Source organism: Chelonoidis abingdonii, chromosome 1, assembly GCF_003597395.2.
Source record: "Chelonoidis abingdonii isolate Lonesome George chromosome 1, CheloAbing_2.0, whole genome shotgun sequence".
In the NCBI taxonomy this organism is placed as follows: Eukaryota; Metazoa; Chordata; order Testudines; family Testudinidae; genus Chelonoidis; species Chelonoidis abingdonii.
The window spans coordinates 316,735,036-316,750,644 of record NC_133769.1 but is presented as its reverse complement, the minus strand read 5'-3'; positions in this window follow the sequence as shown (position 1 = coordinate 316,750,644).

Sequence of the window (15,609 nt, the reverse complement as noted above, 5' to 3'; positions counted from 1 at the left end):
AAGAGCCAGTGAAGAACATCTTTCTTCACCTATGGTTGAACACAACCAGTTTCTAATCCGTCTCACTGCAGACAAGATTTGTTCTGATGTGGCCATCCTGACTGGCAATTTGAGAGCTAACAATGAGTTTGTAATAGTTTTGGTACATAATCTGAGACATTTCTTCTTGAACTCTTTGAAAGGTAACAGGAGATTCCGTACTGGTAAAAATGTCCATTTCTCCAGCTGCAAGGTGAAGATTTATGTTGAGTAGGTCTGCATATTTCTGCATGAGTGGATGAATGCCATTTTTGTCACAACTTAAGAGTGAGCCACATGCTTCAGCAATTTCCATTGATTCTTTTGAGAATCGTCTCTCTAACTCTGCAATTATGCCATTCAAACCAGGAAGGTTCTGCTGATGCCACCTGTTTTTTTTTTCAGATGCAGTTACCATCTTGGGCATTTCAGATACATTTGTTGCCTCTTCTACACACTCTCTTTGACTCAAAGTTATTGGAACAATGAAGTCTGTAAGAGCTGCCGAGGCTTTTATTAGTTTTTTCTTTTTGGTGAGTGAAGTGTGTCTTCATCTGGTACTGCAACGTTATGGTCTTGACAGAATTCTGTAAATTCTTTCCACATATTTTTCCAGCCTTCTTCACTTCTGCATTTCTCAAAGTACACTTTCATTTTCTCTATGATAGGGAAGCTTTTGAAAGTGTGGTATCGATGCCCTGAAGTCTTTTGTGAGCAACATGAACAACTTTCATAAAATATTGACAAATCAAGCATGCAATGAATGAAACTCTAGTTATGTGATGATAAAGGCCATTTGCCTCTACAGACCACTTTTTGCCTTGTTCACTCAGATCTTTTAGACACTGCATGATGGCAGTGTATTGCGTTTTTACTACAAGCACACTTCCCCACTTACATGCCCAATGCATATCAGTGGGCTGCTCAATCTCTTGTTGCTTGAGACCCAAAGTTGTCTGCATGTCAAGAAACATCTGATGATTGGTTGGTTCCACAAAGACTGAATACAATTTCTCAAGTACAGTTAGAAAGCCCACAGCACTACAATTTACTTTACAGCACTCCATGAGGACACGGTGGAATTTGTGTGCCATGCAATATACATACACTGCAAACAGATGGTCTTTTTTCATTCACTGCTGAACCCCAGCAGTGTGTCCTGACATCACAGAAGCACCATCATAAGATTGAGCAACTATCAGCACATTCTGCAATCCACTTCAAAGCTGTCTTTATGGCAGTATAAATGCCATTTGCATTTCAGGAAGAAAAGCAAATTGATGAAGCACAGGAGCCTCTCTTTAATCTCTAGGTTTTCTGAGTATCTGATACAAACTGGAAGCTGCTCTGTCTTAAATGACCTGGCCTCACCCACAGTTACAGAAAAATAAATAAATAAGGGTCTTTTTCACTGCCTGTACAGTTTTTATTTGCAAACCAAATCTGTACACATCTGCAGTACTTTATTTTGAAATTCAGGGCTTGTGTAATTAAAATAACTTGCCTGCAGTTTCTTGAAAGTTTCATCATACTTTGAAAAGAAATCATAACATTCATGGAAATTCTCTTTCAATTTAGATTCCTTTCCCTGATCGTGCCTTTGAAATGGTAAACCAAATTTTGAAAGTAATTTGACAATATCACAAACCTTAGTAAGGTAATCCCAGTTTCTCTCATTGGTACTTTTATGACTTGCCGAAAGCTTCACTGCTACTGATCCAGTTTCTTTGCTGTTTGAAGGATTGCCACTTTTCCATACATTTCACATGAACCTTGGAAACAATATGTTTAGACAATTTTTCAGAGACTGTCATACAATCCCCCACACCATTTTTGATTAAGGTATCATCCATATAGGCTGTTTCAGAATGGAAGTGATCGCAGGAAAAGCAGAATACAGCATCAACAGAATATTCAACCCAAGGAAATTTGTTGTAATGGAAAACTGGAAAAGAATGACTGTGTTTCCCAAACACTCTCCTTGGAAAATCAGGCAGATGTCGTTGATTAGGCCCATTGCTTTTTTCTCCAAGATCTGTAGGAAAAGTTACGCTTCTCACATCATACTTCAGCTGTATCTATGCTGAGAGAATCTGTACTCACTGCATGCACACATTCGAGATCCTTTTGGTCTACTTGCAATGATAAGGTGTCCAGACCCTGTAAGGATACAGCCTTTTCCTGTAGCCATATTGTAAGGCCTAAGGCCTTTGTCTTCACCCATATTGAGAGCTAAGAAGCAGGAAGTCACATCCTCACAATCCATCTAAACTACATGAAAGCAATGTAATATCAGGCTGTTAAGAAGGCAATCCTGTACTAATAGCACCCCACTATCACCAGATAAAGAAACAAATCTTAAGATGGTTAAAGAAAACTTACTAGTCTGATAGCATTCTGTCTGGGAAGAAATCATTTAACAATAGTTCTGGTTGTGAAATCCTCATTTCTTTATTGTTTTATCTTTATGGTCCCCACTTCTCTATTGTTTGTCTATATGATCTCTGTCTGGTTCTTTGTTTCTGACTGTTACATAATTAATTTTGCTACGTGTGTATTAATTACAGTGATGGGATCATTAGGTTAAAGAATTTTATTACAATATGTTAGGACTGGTTAGTAAAATTTTAGTAAAATGATTGGTTAAGGTGCAGCTAAGCAGGACTCAAGTTTCACTATATAAACTGGGGTCAAAAAGGAAGTTCTTTGGAACCAACTCCAGGACACAGCCCAAAGATCAGAGTTGCCAGACCGCAAGACTCAGCCAATGACACCAGGCAGAAACTAGAGTCCCCCCCATATGACCTGATCCTGACTGGCCATCAAGAAAAGTTCATGTCTTATCGGGAGATGTACTTATTGCATGGGTAGCGTGTGTATTGTTTTAGTGATTGTTAATAGATAGATGGTAAGTAGGATATCACGGATAAAAGACCCTGTAAATCCACAAAAGATTAAGCTCTGAGTCCACAGTGAATGGGTGTTTGCTCTGAGTCCATAGGGAATGGATGTTTACCTCGAGCCTGGAGTACAGCCTGGAACCCGGAGCCCACAGAGGGGTAAAGTTAAGTGCCTTTCACCTGGAGCCCGAGGAACTGGGAAAGAGTGGAGGTGTCCAAATTTACCAGGTTATGCCTTGTGCCCTAGGAACTAGGTAGAGGTGGAAGCCCTGAGCCCTAGGAACTAGGTAGAGATGGTATGTCCTAAAGTGACAGAGAATTTGTGCGGGTAACAACCTGAGGCAGGCAGTGTCTAGGCCCGGTCTGGAGGTGTTGTAAAATCCTGCAGTGAATTAGCCACCTACGGTTCAAGAGTCACTGTCAGAAAAAAATTCCGAATGTCCATTTTAACTTGTCTTAGTTTTAGATAGGTCCATTAATTTATTTTATTCTAAATTAAAACTTTAAAAGGTTAATTTCAACATTTTATATTTGTGTTTACTGAATAAGTTGAACTAAGATGTTCAACTCTCACTCAGAAGTAATTGCTCCCTTTGTGATCCATGACTGTTGTTTGTATATTGTATAAAAATACCACGCTTGGCTATGTGGTGTGGTGTGCTATGTGAGACAGGAAGCACCTAACGGAAAATTCAATGTTTCATCAGTGCCTTTTACATGCAACTCTTGCCAGAGTGTCACTTTGATGTGATTCTTTTTTTCCCTCCCCAAACTCCAGCTATGCTTCAGCTGGTTGTGTGCACGCTTCATTTATACATCTGTCTTTCTGTCACTGAATGTTGGTTCTTCCCAAACTTCAGAGCACAGGCAATGCTGTATTTTTGCAAGAAGAAACAATGTTCACAGAAGTGATAAACTTCTAATTAAAAAAAAATCTCATTTTGTATGCTATATGTACATAAATTCAGATGAAACTCTACTCGGAATTCACAAGAAGAGAAAACCAGCAAAACACTGTTGGAGGTGAGCACTTGCACCCAAGGTGAGGGTTACCAGCTCCTTTCCTTAATCAGACAGGGAGTGATTGGGGGAGAGGAGTTCTCTTCATTGTACTTCCCTGATGGTTGCAAGCCTGGAGGAGTTTCACCCACCTTCGGACACACTTCACCCCCATACATCCCTGAGTTCACTCAGCTGTGTTCTGAGCAGTGCTTTGGGATGCAGGGAAGCAGAAGTGCTAGGTGGGGTGGGAGCCCCTAGAGACCTGACTGCCCTCCCCTTCTGCCACCCACTGATGGGACTCTGCTGCATTGGGCAGATCCCATGCGCATCACCGCCAAGGAGGGAGTGCTTCTGGCAGGCTCTAGAGCAGTGGTCACCAATCGGTAGATCACGACTGATAGTGATCCTGTCGATCCTGGAGCCCCTGACAGTCGATTGCGATCTCCAGCCACTAAAAGAAGCGCCGCTGCAACTCATTAGGCGACCTAGACGGTTAGTTAGTCGCCTAGGGCACTAACATTTGGGAGGTGTCGGCCGCCCCAGTCGTTGGCGGTATTTTGGGGGCGGGACCATCCGCCCCCTCTGTCGAGGGCGGGACCTTCTGCCACCTAGGACGCCAAAAAAGCTGGCAGCACTCCTGACTAAAAAGTCTGATGGTGCAGCGCAGCTAAGGCAGGCTCCCTGCCTGCCCTGGCCCCACTCCATTCCCGGAAACAGCCAGCACGCCCCTGCAGACCGTGGAGTGGGGGGAAGAGCAGCGGTCTCCACGCACTGCTCCTGCCTGCAAGCACCGCCCCCGCAGTTCCCATTGGCCAGGAACAGGGAACTGCAGCAGCAATGCCTGCAGGGAAGGGGCAGCGCATGGAGCCAACTTCCCCCGCGAAGGCCCGCAGGGGTGTGCTGGCTGTTTCTGAGAGTGGTGCAGTGCCACAGCAGACAGGGAGCCTGCCCACTGCGCCACTGACTGGGACCCACCCAAGGCAAGTGCCGCCCAGCTGGAGCCCTCAAACCTCCTGCACCCCAATCCCCAGCCCTGAGCCCCTCCTAGAGCCAGCACCCTTAACCCCATCCTGCACCCCAACCTCCTGCCCCGGCCCTGAGCCCCCTTCTGCACCCCAACACTCTGCCCCAGGCCGGAGCCCCCTCCTGAACCCGAACTCCCTGCCCCAGGCTCATCCTGGAGCTCCCTCCTAGACTCCAAACCCCTCAGCCCAGAGCCTGCATCCCTTCCCCCTTCCCAGTGAGCGTTGGGGGGAGAGCGAGCAACAGAGGGAGGGGGGAATGGAGTGAGTGGGGCGGGGCCTTGGGGAAGGAGTTGGGTACCTCCTGGGTTGCACTTAAATTCAAAAAGTGATCTTGTGTATAAAAAGGTTGGAGATCACTGCTCTAGAGCGCTGCAATAAAAGCTCCCACAGCTGCCTCCTGCCCTCCCCTTTTCTCTGAAAACAATGCCCCCTCCAAAACAGCCCCTGGCAAAGTGACTGCAGTGGCTGGAGCCCCAGCACAGATAGGATACGCTGTTGCCAACATGAGTCTCCTGGTGCCCACGCCAGGACCAGCATAGAGTTTTGGGGGCCAATGCCCCAATCTCCACCTGTGCCATTCTCCCTTTCTACTAGCATCAGCACTAGTGTCTCTGTTTCCTGCTCCTCCATAACAGATTCCTTATACAGGGAGCTTTATAGATATCACCTTGATGCTGGTCCTAGTCCTTAGAATTTTTACATCAAAAGCTAGCTGCTCTAACATCTGCTTGGGACAAACTTTTTTTTTAAGACTTAAATTGATTACTTTGCATTTAAATTTTAAAAGTCTGTCTCAAGCAATAATCAAAACAACCAGCTCCCAGCAAAAAAGCACTAATACCTAATACAGGCAAGATATCACTATTTCTACCCCACAAGGGTTCTAATATGGAAAAGCAAGAGACAGTAGTATTACAGGACAGACATGTACATGAGAGGGAAGAGACAGGCCAGCTGACTTCAGTGATACTAGCACTCAGTGCTAACATCAGAGCAAGCATGTATGTGCATATATGATTCTTCAAGTATTTATTCATGTGGATCCCAGCATAGGTGCACATGCACCCCATCCACATGACTCTGGATTTTCTTGGCTAGCAGTGTCTGTTGGGATCATTCATGTGGCCTCCAGGCCCTTGCCTCCTATCTCATCATCAAGGGAATAAAGGGCAGAATGGGCCAAACTGCTTCTCAGTTCTGTCTTACAGAATTATAGAATATCAGGGTTGGAAGGGAACTCAGGAAGTCATCTAGTCCAACCCCCTGTTCAAAGCAGAACCAATTCCCAACTAAATCATCCCAGCCAGGGCTTTGTCAAGCCTGACCTTAAAAACCTCTAAGGAAGGAGATTCCACCACCTCCCTAGGTAACCCATTCCAGTGCTTCACCACCCTCCTAGTGAAAAAGATTTTCCTAAAATCCAACCTAAACCTCCTCCACTCACCTGTGACAACCACAGAGAATTGCATCTGCCTGTTACATTTAGGATTAGCGTTTGGTTAGTGTTAGAATTAGTTAGTATTCTATACTGTTCTTCTTGGCCCACTGGCAATAAAAAAACATAGAAATTCCTAGGACCCTCAGTACTGAGGGATTGGCTTCATCACTGAAGTAAGTATACATGGCTTAAGTCCTGCCTTTTATGTAAGACAGCAATGCCACTGGAACAATGAGTATTCTAAATGCCCTCTTTTTTTGCCTTGGAGAAGGCCAAATTCTTGATAAATACTCCATCTGTAGATTGCTCCCCAAACAGATGCAGAAAGCCTGAGACAATTTTTACTAGGATGTTCTATAAAGGATGCGTCTGACTCAAAGAACTATGTGTTGAAGGGTGGCTCAGCTGTTCACAAACTATATTTGAACAACTCTGGTTACCAGAAGACTGACGTCTCTACTACTCAAGACTCCATGGCTGCCAAAAGGTCCTACACTTTGGGTAGAGCTAGTGATTGTGTAGTATGGACCTCAATGGGTCACTCAGTTGCTCCTGATGTCCATGGTAGATATGAGCACTAATCACCTTTCTTTGTGCTAAGAGGAAGTTGAAGAGTTATCATACTTCTGACTTGGCCATAGTTCCTCCTCCCAAGCCTGACCTGAACTGCAGCTCTACTTTTCCCATGATGCACTTTCTTCATCACCAGCAATGTCCCATTTGAGCTTGGTTGCCATTGTCAACCTTTCTACACTGACACTAACATTCTTACCATCGGTTACATTTTGGCATCAGAACTAGAAACAAGAACTTTATCCAGACTGACCTCTATAGTACCAACACTTCCATTACTATCTTCCCTATTATCAACTCTTTTGGTACAAGTAATCTCAGCTCCCACTATGTTTGAAATATCTACAGATTTAACTAATCACTGGAATCAGAATCTCCCCTTCTTGACATGGCACCTTTATGGGCACCTACAAAACCTTTATCAGTACTGGAACCTAGGGACCCAATACTGAAGATTTCACTGCATCAGTCATCATGGACATTGATAACCATATCACATGGAAGATTGTCTAGGTCTCCTCAACACTCTTCAATGATCAGCCCCTCCTTTTGGAGGAAGTGTAGTCTTCTGTATCTTCTTCAGCAGGAAATAGCAGAAGTCCTTCTCCCACAGTTACCACTCACTCCCCTGGGTTAATTCATGAGTGGGAGCCAGAGAATCAGGATGTTCTTCTTTTCACTGTAAGAGCTATGAATCAAGCAAGGCACAAACTCCCTGGATTCCTCCACCTTAGCTTTATATCCTTGTCCCTAAAGGAAACACACACCACCTTCAAAAAATAAGCCTTGGAGCTTAAATTCATAACTTTGTTAGACACTAAAAACCAAACTCAAAGACATGGATTTATGATTCATTGCAACAATCTATAACCCACTAACCCTTCTTTGTCCTGTTACTGAAGAGAAGTTAACTGCCCACTCCACCTTCAATGGTTTCTTGCAACATGTTAACTCCATATGGCATCTGTTCCACTTTGTATTAGCTGTGACACTCTGAGTACCTTTCCCAGACATGAAGAGCACTGTGCAAGCTTGAAAGCTTGTTTCTTTCACCCTACTAAAAGGCTTCCACTAAACAAAATTATCTCTCTTCACTCAGCTCTACTCTAGAGCAATACTTTAATCTCTAAGTTGCTACACTTCAGCACCGAAAAGGAAACAGGTTAGACCTCTAATCTTTTCCAGATGAAGATCAACCTCACAATATTATTACCAGCAAAAGGTCTTGAAACCTCCCAAGAAAAGACTTCAGTATCAGAGAAGAAAAAGTTTGTCTTCATCTACTGCTAAAGCTCATATAACACTTGACTAGAGGTAGAAAGTAGGGCTGTCAATCACAGTTAACTCATGCCATTAACTCAAAAAACTTAAACGTGATTTTAAAAATTGCGATTAATTGCATTTTAATCACACTGTTAAACAACAGAATACCAATTGAAATTTATTAAATATTTTGGATGTTTTTCTATATTTGAAAATATATTGATTTAAATTACAACACAGAATACAAAGTGTACAATGGTCATTTTATATTATTTTTATTACAAAAATTTTCACTGTAAAACTGATAAAATAGTATTTTTCAATTCACTTCATACAAGTACTGTATTGCAATCTCTTTATTGTGAAAGTGCAACTTATAAATGTAGAATTTTTTTTGTTGCATAACTGCTCTCAAAACCAAAACAATGTAAAACTTTAGAGCCTTCTCAGTCCTACTTCTTGTTCAGCCAATTTCTAAGACAAACAGGTTTGTTTAATTTTAAGGGAGATAATGCTGCATGCTTCTTATTTACAATGTCACCAGAAAGTGAGAACAGGCATTCACATGACACTTTTGTAGCTGGGTATTGCAAGGTATTTACAGTCCAGACATGCTAAACATTCATATGCCCCTTCATGCTTCGGCTACCATTCCAGAGGACATGCTTCTATGGTGATGACACTCGTTAAAAAAATAATGTATTAATTAAATTTGTGACTGAACGCCTTGGGGGAGAATTATATGTCTCCTGCTCTGTGTTTTATCCACATTCTGCCATATATTTCATGTTATAGCAGTCTTGGATGATGACTCAGCAGATGTTGTTCATTTTAAGAACACTTTCACTGCAGATTTGACAAAAAGCAAAGAAAGTACCAATGTGAGATTTCTAAAGATAGCTACAGCACTTGACCCCAACATTTAAGAATCTGAAGTGCATTTCAAAATCTGAGAGGGATGAAGTGTGGAGTGTGTTTCAGAAATCTTAAAAGAGCAACACTCCAAAACTACAAAACCTGAACCAGCAAAAAAGAAAATCAACCTTCTGCTGGTGGCATCTGACTCAGATGATGAAAATGAACGTGCATCAGTCTGCATTGCTTTGGATTGTATCAAGCAGAACCCATCATCAGCATGGACACGTCCTCTGGAATGGCGGACAAAGCATGAAGGGATATGAATCATTACTGCATCTGGCACATAAATATTTTGCAATGCCAGCTACAACAGTGGCATGTGAATGCCTGTTCTCACTTTCAGGTGATATTGTAAAAAAGCAGGCAGCAGTATCTCCTACAAAAGTAAACAAACTTGTTTGTCTGAGAAATTGGCTGAACAAGAAGTAGGACTGGGTGGACTTGTATGCTCTAAAGGTTTATATTGTTTGAGTGCAGGTGGGTTTTTTTGGTACTTAATTCTCCATTTGTAAGTTCAACTTTCATGATAAAGAGATTGCACTACTACAGTACTTGTATTAGGTGAATTTAAAAATACTATTTCTTTTGTTTGTTTTTTACAGTGCAAATATCTGTAACAAAAAATAAATATAAAGTGAGCACTGTACACTTTGTATCGTGTTGTAATTGAAATCGATATTTGAAAATGTAGAAAACATCCAAAATATTTAAATAAACGGTAATCTACAATTGTTTAATCACACAATTAATTTTTTTAATTGCACGATTAATCACTTGACAGCCCTATTAGAAAGTTTGATATCATGATCGAAAGACACAGACTGATCTAAAAGGACCTACATCCCTTCCTTCCACCATTTGGCAATCACCTTTCTTTCTTTGATGCCTGCACTAGAATTACTGTTACACAAGGGTTATTCAGTTCAATTTCAGTTCTTGCCAACTCCTCCATTCCTGTCTCTTTTCAGATATTCCTCTCACAAGAGACTACTAAAGCAAGAGGCAGATATACTTCTACAATTTGGTGCAATGGAGGGGGTACCCTCTTCTCCCCAACAACAAAGGGTTTTACTCCTATTAATTCCTTACCCCAAAGAAGAAAGGAGGATGGTGTTCCATTCTAGATATCAGATGACTGAACACATTAATCCCAGCACGTTAGTTTCAAGGTTGATCTCTCTAACATTCATAATCCCTTCCCTAGATCCCCCAAGATTCCTTCAGAACTCTTGACTTAAGGATGCTTGCTTCCATCTGTCCATCCACTCAGCTCATAGAAGTACTTCTTTTATAGTGGCACACATGGATTATTAGTTCAGTGTGCTACTGTTCAGTCTTCCCACAACACCAAGTGTGTTTTCAAAATGCCTGTTATTCATTGCAGCTCCTCTGCGAAGTCCCCGATTGACTCTAAGGACTTCACATTCACCCATATCTCAGCAATTAGCTGATTTGAGGCATATCTCCAAAATAGGTCACCAATGCAGTATAACTGGTTTGCCACCTCTTCTTGGTCGGCCTCAGAATCAATCAGGACAAATTCACTCTCACGACCACTCAAACAATAAAATTAAACTTCTCAGCTTGGAGTCAGCAAGAGCTTACTTCTCACAGGCAAGATTTTGTACTACACTCTACCAATTCTCAAATCTACATATCTAGGGCCCTCCCAAATTCATGGCCATGAAAAACGCATCATGGATCATGAAATCTGATCTCCACTGTGAAATCTGGCTATTGTAGGTGAGACCGTATTTCACAGAGTTCAGCGGCCAGAGAGCAGTGGCTGCTGTCCAGGACCTCAGCTCTGAAGGCCGTGTTCCCACCAGCAGCAGTGCAGAAATGAGGGTGGCATGGTAAGGAGAGGTCATCAATTTTTGGGGGGAGGGCAGGGGTGGCCTTACAGGTGGGTGACCGCCCAGGGCCCCATGGTCAGGGAGTGCTGTGGTCAACCCGGTTTACACACAGCCAGTCCAAGGCCTGTTTAACTACCAAACACTGGGTTTGAGGGCAGGGCTAAGGGCACCCCAGCTGGGAGCACCAGCTGCTAGTCCTGGTTGGGCTGGGGAGGTATAGGACTTCCTCTTCCTCTGCACAGGCTGCTCCCTCATCTGGGTCAGACTCATCTCCAGGAACCTCCCTTGGCTGCAGGAAGCTCTACCGCTGTGGGCTGGGAGTCCAGCTCTGAAGACAGTGCTGCCTCCAGCAGCAGTGCAGCCTCATTTCTGCACTGCTGCTGGCGGTGGCACTGCATTCAGAGCGGGGCACCCGGTCAGCTGCTGCCCTCCCGTTGGCCAGCTCTGAAGGCAGCAACACACAAGTAAGGGTGGAAATGCCACGATCTCCCTACAAGATCCTTGCGACCCCCTCACCCCATGACCCCGTTCCGAGTCGGGTGCCTCATGGTTACAATACCATGAAATTTCAGATTTAAATATCTGAAACTATGAAATTTATGATTTTTAAAATCCTATGAACATGAAATCGACCAAAATGTTTTGTAAATTTGGTAGGGCCCTATACATATTCAACCAAGCTCTTTGCTGACGTCCCATCTCAGGCTGTTGGGCCACAAGGCTTTCTGCATCTTTGTGATGCCATGTGCCAGACTTCACTTTCAACCTTTTATGAGGCACTTAAAAATCAGTTTATCAATCAAGAAAACACAGCATGAACTTACAGCTTGTAGTCTCCTCAGAAGTCTTATCCTCTCTTCTCTGGTGGAAGGACTCATGAAAAGTATGCCAAGGCATCCTATTCACCTCACCATCTCCTACCACTACTCTTGTAAAGGGTACCTCCAAAAAGGGATGGAGAGCACACCCAGACTATCTTCAGACATAAGGTCATAAATGTTCTAGATCTCACAGCCATACATTTACCATGTAGAGCATTCCTACCCCTCCTCCAAGGGATCACAATTCAAGTCCTGACAGACAACACTACAGTGCTGCACTATGTCAACAGACAAGGGGGAGCGAGATCATCCCCCTCTCTATCAGGGCTATATGTGACTAGTGCATTCAACAGCAGTTCAATCTCATAGCTGTACATATACCAGGCTTTCAGAACCACCTAGCTGATCAACTACGCAGAAAGTGCTCTTGAGGATCTGGGCCTGAATCTCTACAAATGCAGTCTTGACTCAAAGGTATTTAGGAAAGTGACTCTCATTGAAATCAATGGGAGTCAGAAGCCTAAATACCTTTGAGGATCTGGACCTCAGCCAAGTCTTCCTAAAATAGGGTGTTCTACGAGAATTGTTTTTGCCACCAACCTGGAGAAGCATCAACTTTTAATCCCAACAAGGCACAAGCCCAGGCTCATGTTTGGATACTTTCATGATCCAGTGGAACAGAAAACTGATGTCTATTCCTACCAATTCTATTAATTTCCAGAGTCCTCAGAAAAGTATGACAGGACAAAGACCCATTAATACTGTCAGCACCGGCCTGGACACATTAGTTCTGATACACAGAACTGATGCATCTGTCAATTCAACTGTCCATTACTCTTCCAGATTTCTGGACATTGTCTGATAATCATGGTGTAACCCTACACCTGGCCCATAGGCACTGACTTCCTGATTTCCCGAGGGTGCTCAACCCCCTCTCCATCCCAGGCATCACCCCCATTCCACCCCTTCCTCCCAGGCCCTACACCCACCCCTTCCTGCTCTCTCCCCTGAGGGCACCCCAGGGACAACTGGTGCCTCCTAATACTGGGGGGCATGATCTAAAGGGGAGGTCACATGTCCCCCTCAGTCAACCCCCGCTCCCAGCCCAGGGCCACTGTACTCTCCCAGCCACGTTACCTGTGGGGGGACGCTCTGTCCTCTGACTACACCTGGTCCCCACCATGGCACATTCCACCACTCTCCTTGGAGGGATAGAACCCAGGCGGGGAGCAGGAGGGAGCAACTTCTACCACCAGCCTCTCCTGGTCGCTGCTCTGCAGCCCGACAATTGCCTGAAAGAGCCTGGCTGGAGAGGAGGAGGCTTCTACTCCCTCCCCAGGCTTGGCTGCTGGGGATCACAGCTGAGTGAGCTGGAAACTTGCCAGGGTTGGGGCTCCAGCTCCCCAGCATCCAACCCAGAAGTGGAATCTGCATCCCTAGCCAGGCTCTCTCAGGCAGCCGCCAGTCCACCACGCTGCACTGCAGTGTCCCAAAGGGGCTGATCCCACCTCTTCCACTCCCTGGCATCTGGGGCATATGTTGCCCACCCTTGTCCCCACCCCATTTTGCCCCCTCACCCTCAGCGCCTTCTGCATGCTACCAAACAGATGATTGCTGCGGGTGGGAAGCACTGGGTGTGGGGAGAAGAGTTGATTGGCAGGACCTGCCACTGGTGCGAGGCATGGGAGGGAAGGGGGAGGAGGGGCCTGCCAGTGGGTGCTGAGCACCCACTTTTTTTTTTCTGTGGCAGCTCTAGCCCCAGAGCACTCATGGAGTTGGTGCCTATGCCCAGGCCCATCACCCCCACATCTGACAGCACGGATGCTAGCTGCTTAAGTGCACTACGCAGGAGTCATTCCAGAGAGGTACAAGATATTTTGACTCAGAGCAGAAAAGTTTCTACAAGGCTAATTGATAGAGCTAAATGGTAAGATCTTTCATTTGGGGCTGCTCAGCAACAACTTCAATTGTTGGAAACATCTATTCCTGTTATCCTGGATTATTTTATTTTTCTTGAAACACTGAGGATTTTCAATCAGTTCAGGAAGGGTATATTTAGCTGCAGTACATGTCCATCACCATCCAATTTGGGATCACATAGTATTTTTGCACCCACATTTTTCACATTTGTGAAGTATCTGATCCACATTTCCACTAGAAATATAATCCTCTCATGCTCAATTTGATGCTCCTGGCCCTCAGAGAAATCCAATTTTTGTCTATAGCACCATGCTCCTTTTATCATCTCACATGACCTCAGGGTCATACGGATTGCCATTTCTTGGATTCAGAAGGAATTTTCTCCCAGGTCAGATTGACAGGGACTTTTTTTCCCCCCACATTCCTCTGCAGCATGGGGTGTCAGTCATTTGCTAGAAACATGTGGGCACATCTCACCAAATCAATTCCCTGATACTGCAGGGGTTGCAAGCATTGGTGCACCTCAGTCCCTCCTGTTTTCTGCCTGCAGTACAAAATAATCTCCTGAAGGGTATAGTACCCTAGTCTAATCCAGGCTATTGGGCTCAATACAAGGGTAGCTGGATTAGTGGCCTGTGACACACAGGTCAGACTAGATCTGTTGGCCCCCTCTTGCTTTACACTCTATTACTATCAAGAAAACATTTTTGTTGGCTTCTCTTGAGAATGACTGAGATTGAAGCATAATGGCAGGGTTCTCTTACACTATATTTCACAAAGACAAAGTGATTCTAAGACTCTGTTGAAGTTCTTACTCAAAGTGACCTCAGACTTTCATCTGATCAGTATATACACCTAACGTTCTTTCCCAAACTTCTTTTGACTCCTGCAGAAGTAAAACTCCAGATGCCTGACTTGTTGAAAAGACTCTCTTACTACCTACATAGAACTACCTTCACAGAACAAGACCCTTCCAGAAGTCACCTTGAACACCTGTAGTGTTTAGGGACAGGTCTAGAAGGCAAGCTATTTTGACCCACAGACTCTAGAAATGCATATCAGATTGTATTAGATCTCCTGGAAACTAAATAAATTAGCTCCTGCTCAGGTTAAAGCACATGCAGCTAGGGCTCAAGCAACCTTTTTGATGTTTGACGAACATCCCTCTATCAGAAATTTGCAGGGCAGCCACTTGGAATTCAGTACTTTTACTTAATATTACTCTCTAGTTGCAGTTACTAGCTCTTATACTGAATATAGTAGGGCAAGCCTACAGTCTTACTATGGCATCCAACTCCTTAGGGAGACAGCTGCTAGCCAATCACCTACAGTGGAATTTAAGTGGGAAAAAAATTAAAAGAAAAAATAATTAATTTGCCTTACAGTAACTTTAATTCTTCAAGGTGTTTTGTCCATATGGATCCCAGGACCCAGCCTTCTTTGCTGCTACTGTGGAGTCCTTTAAATTTAGGATTCTAGACTGGCAAAGGAACTAAAAGGTAGTTGGACGCACTCATTTATATCTTCAGGAGAGGCGGGGTCAGGGTGATGGTGCAGGATACATGCACAATACTGGTGGCCAAAAGACTGCTCTTACACATTAGATGTGTATACATCTATAGCAGGATCTAAGGGGTCAGAAGTTTCAAAATCACACGCCCTGGTTGTCATGGGAGACTTCAATCACCCTGATATCTGCTGGGAGAGCAATACAGTAGTGCACAGACAATCCAGGAAGTTTTTGGAAAGTGTAGGGGACAATTTTCTGGTGCAATCACTGGAGGAACCAACTAGGGGCAGAGCTCTTCTTGACCTGCTGCTCACAAACAGGGAAGAATTAGTAGGCGAAACAAAAGTGGAAGTGGATGGAAACCT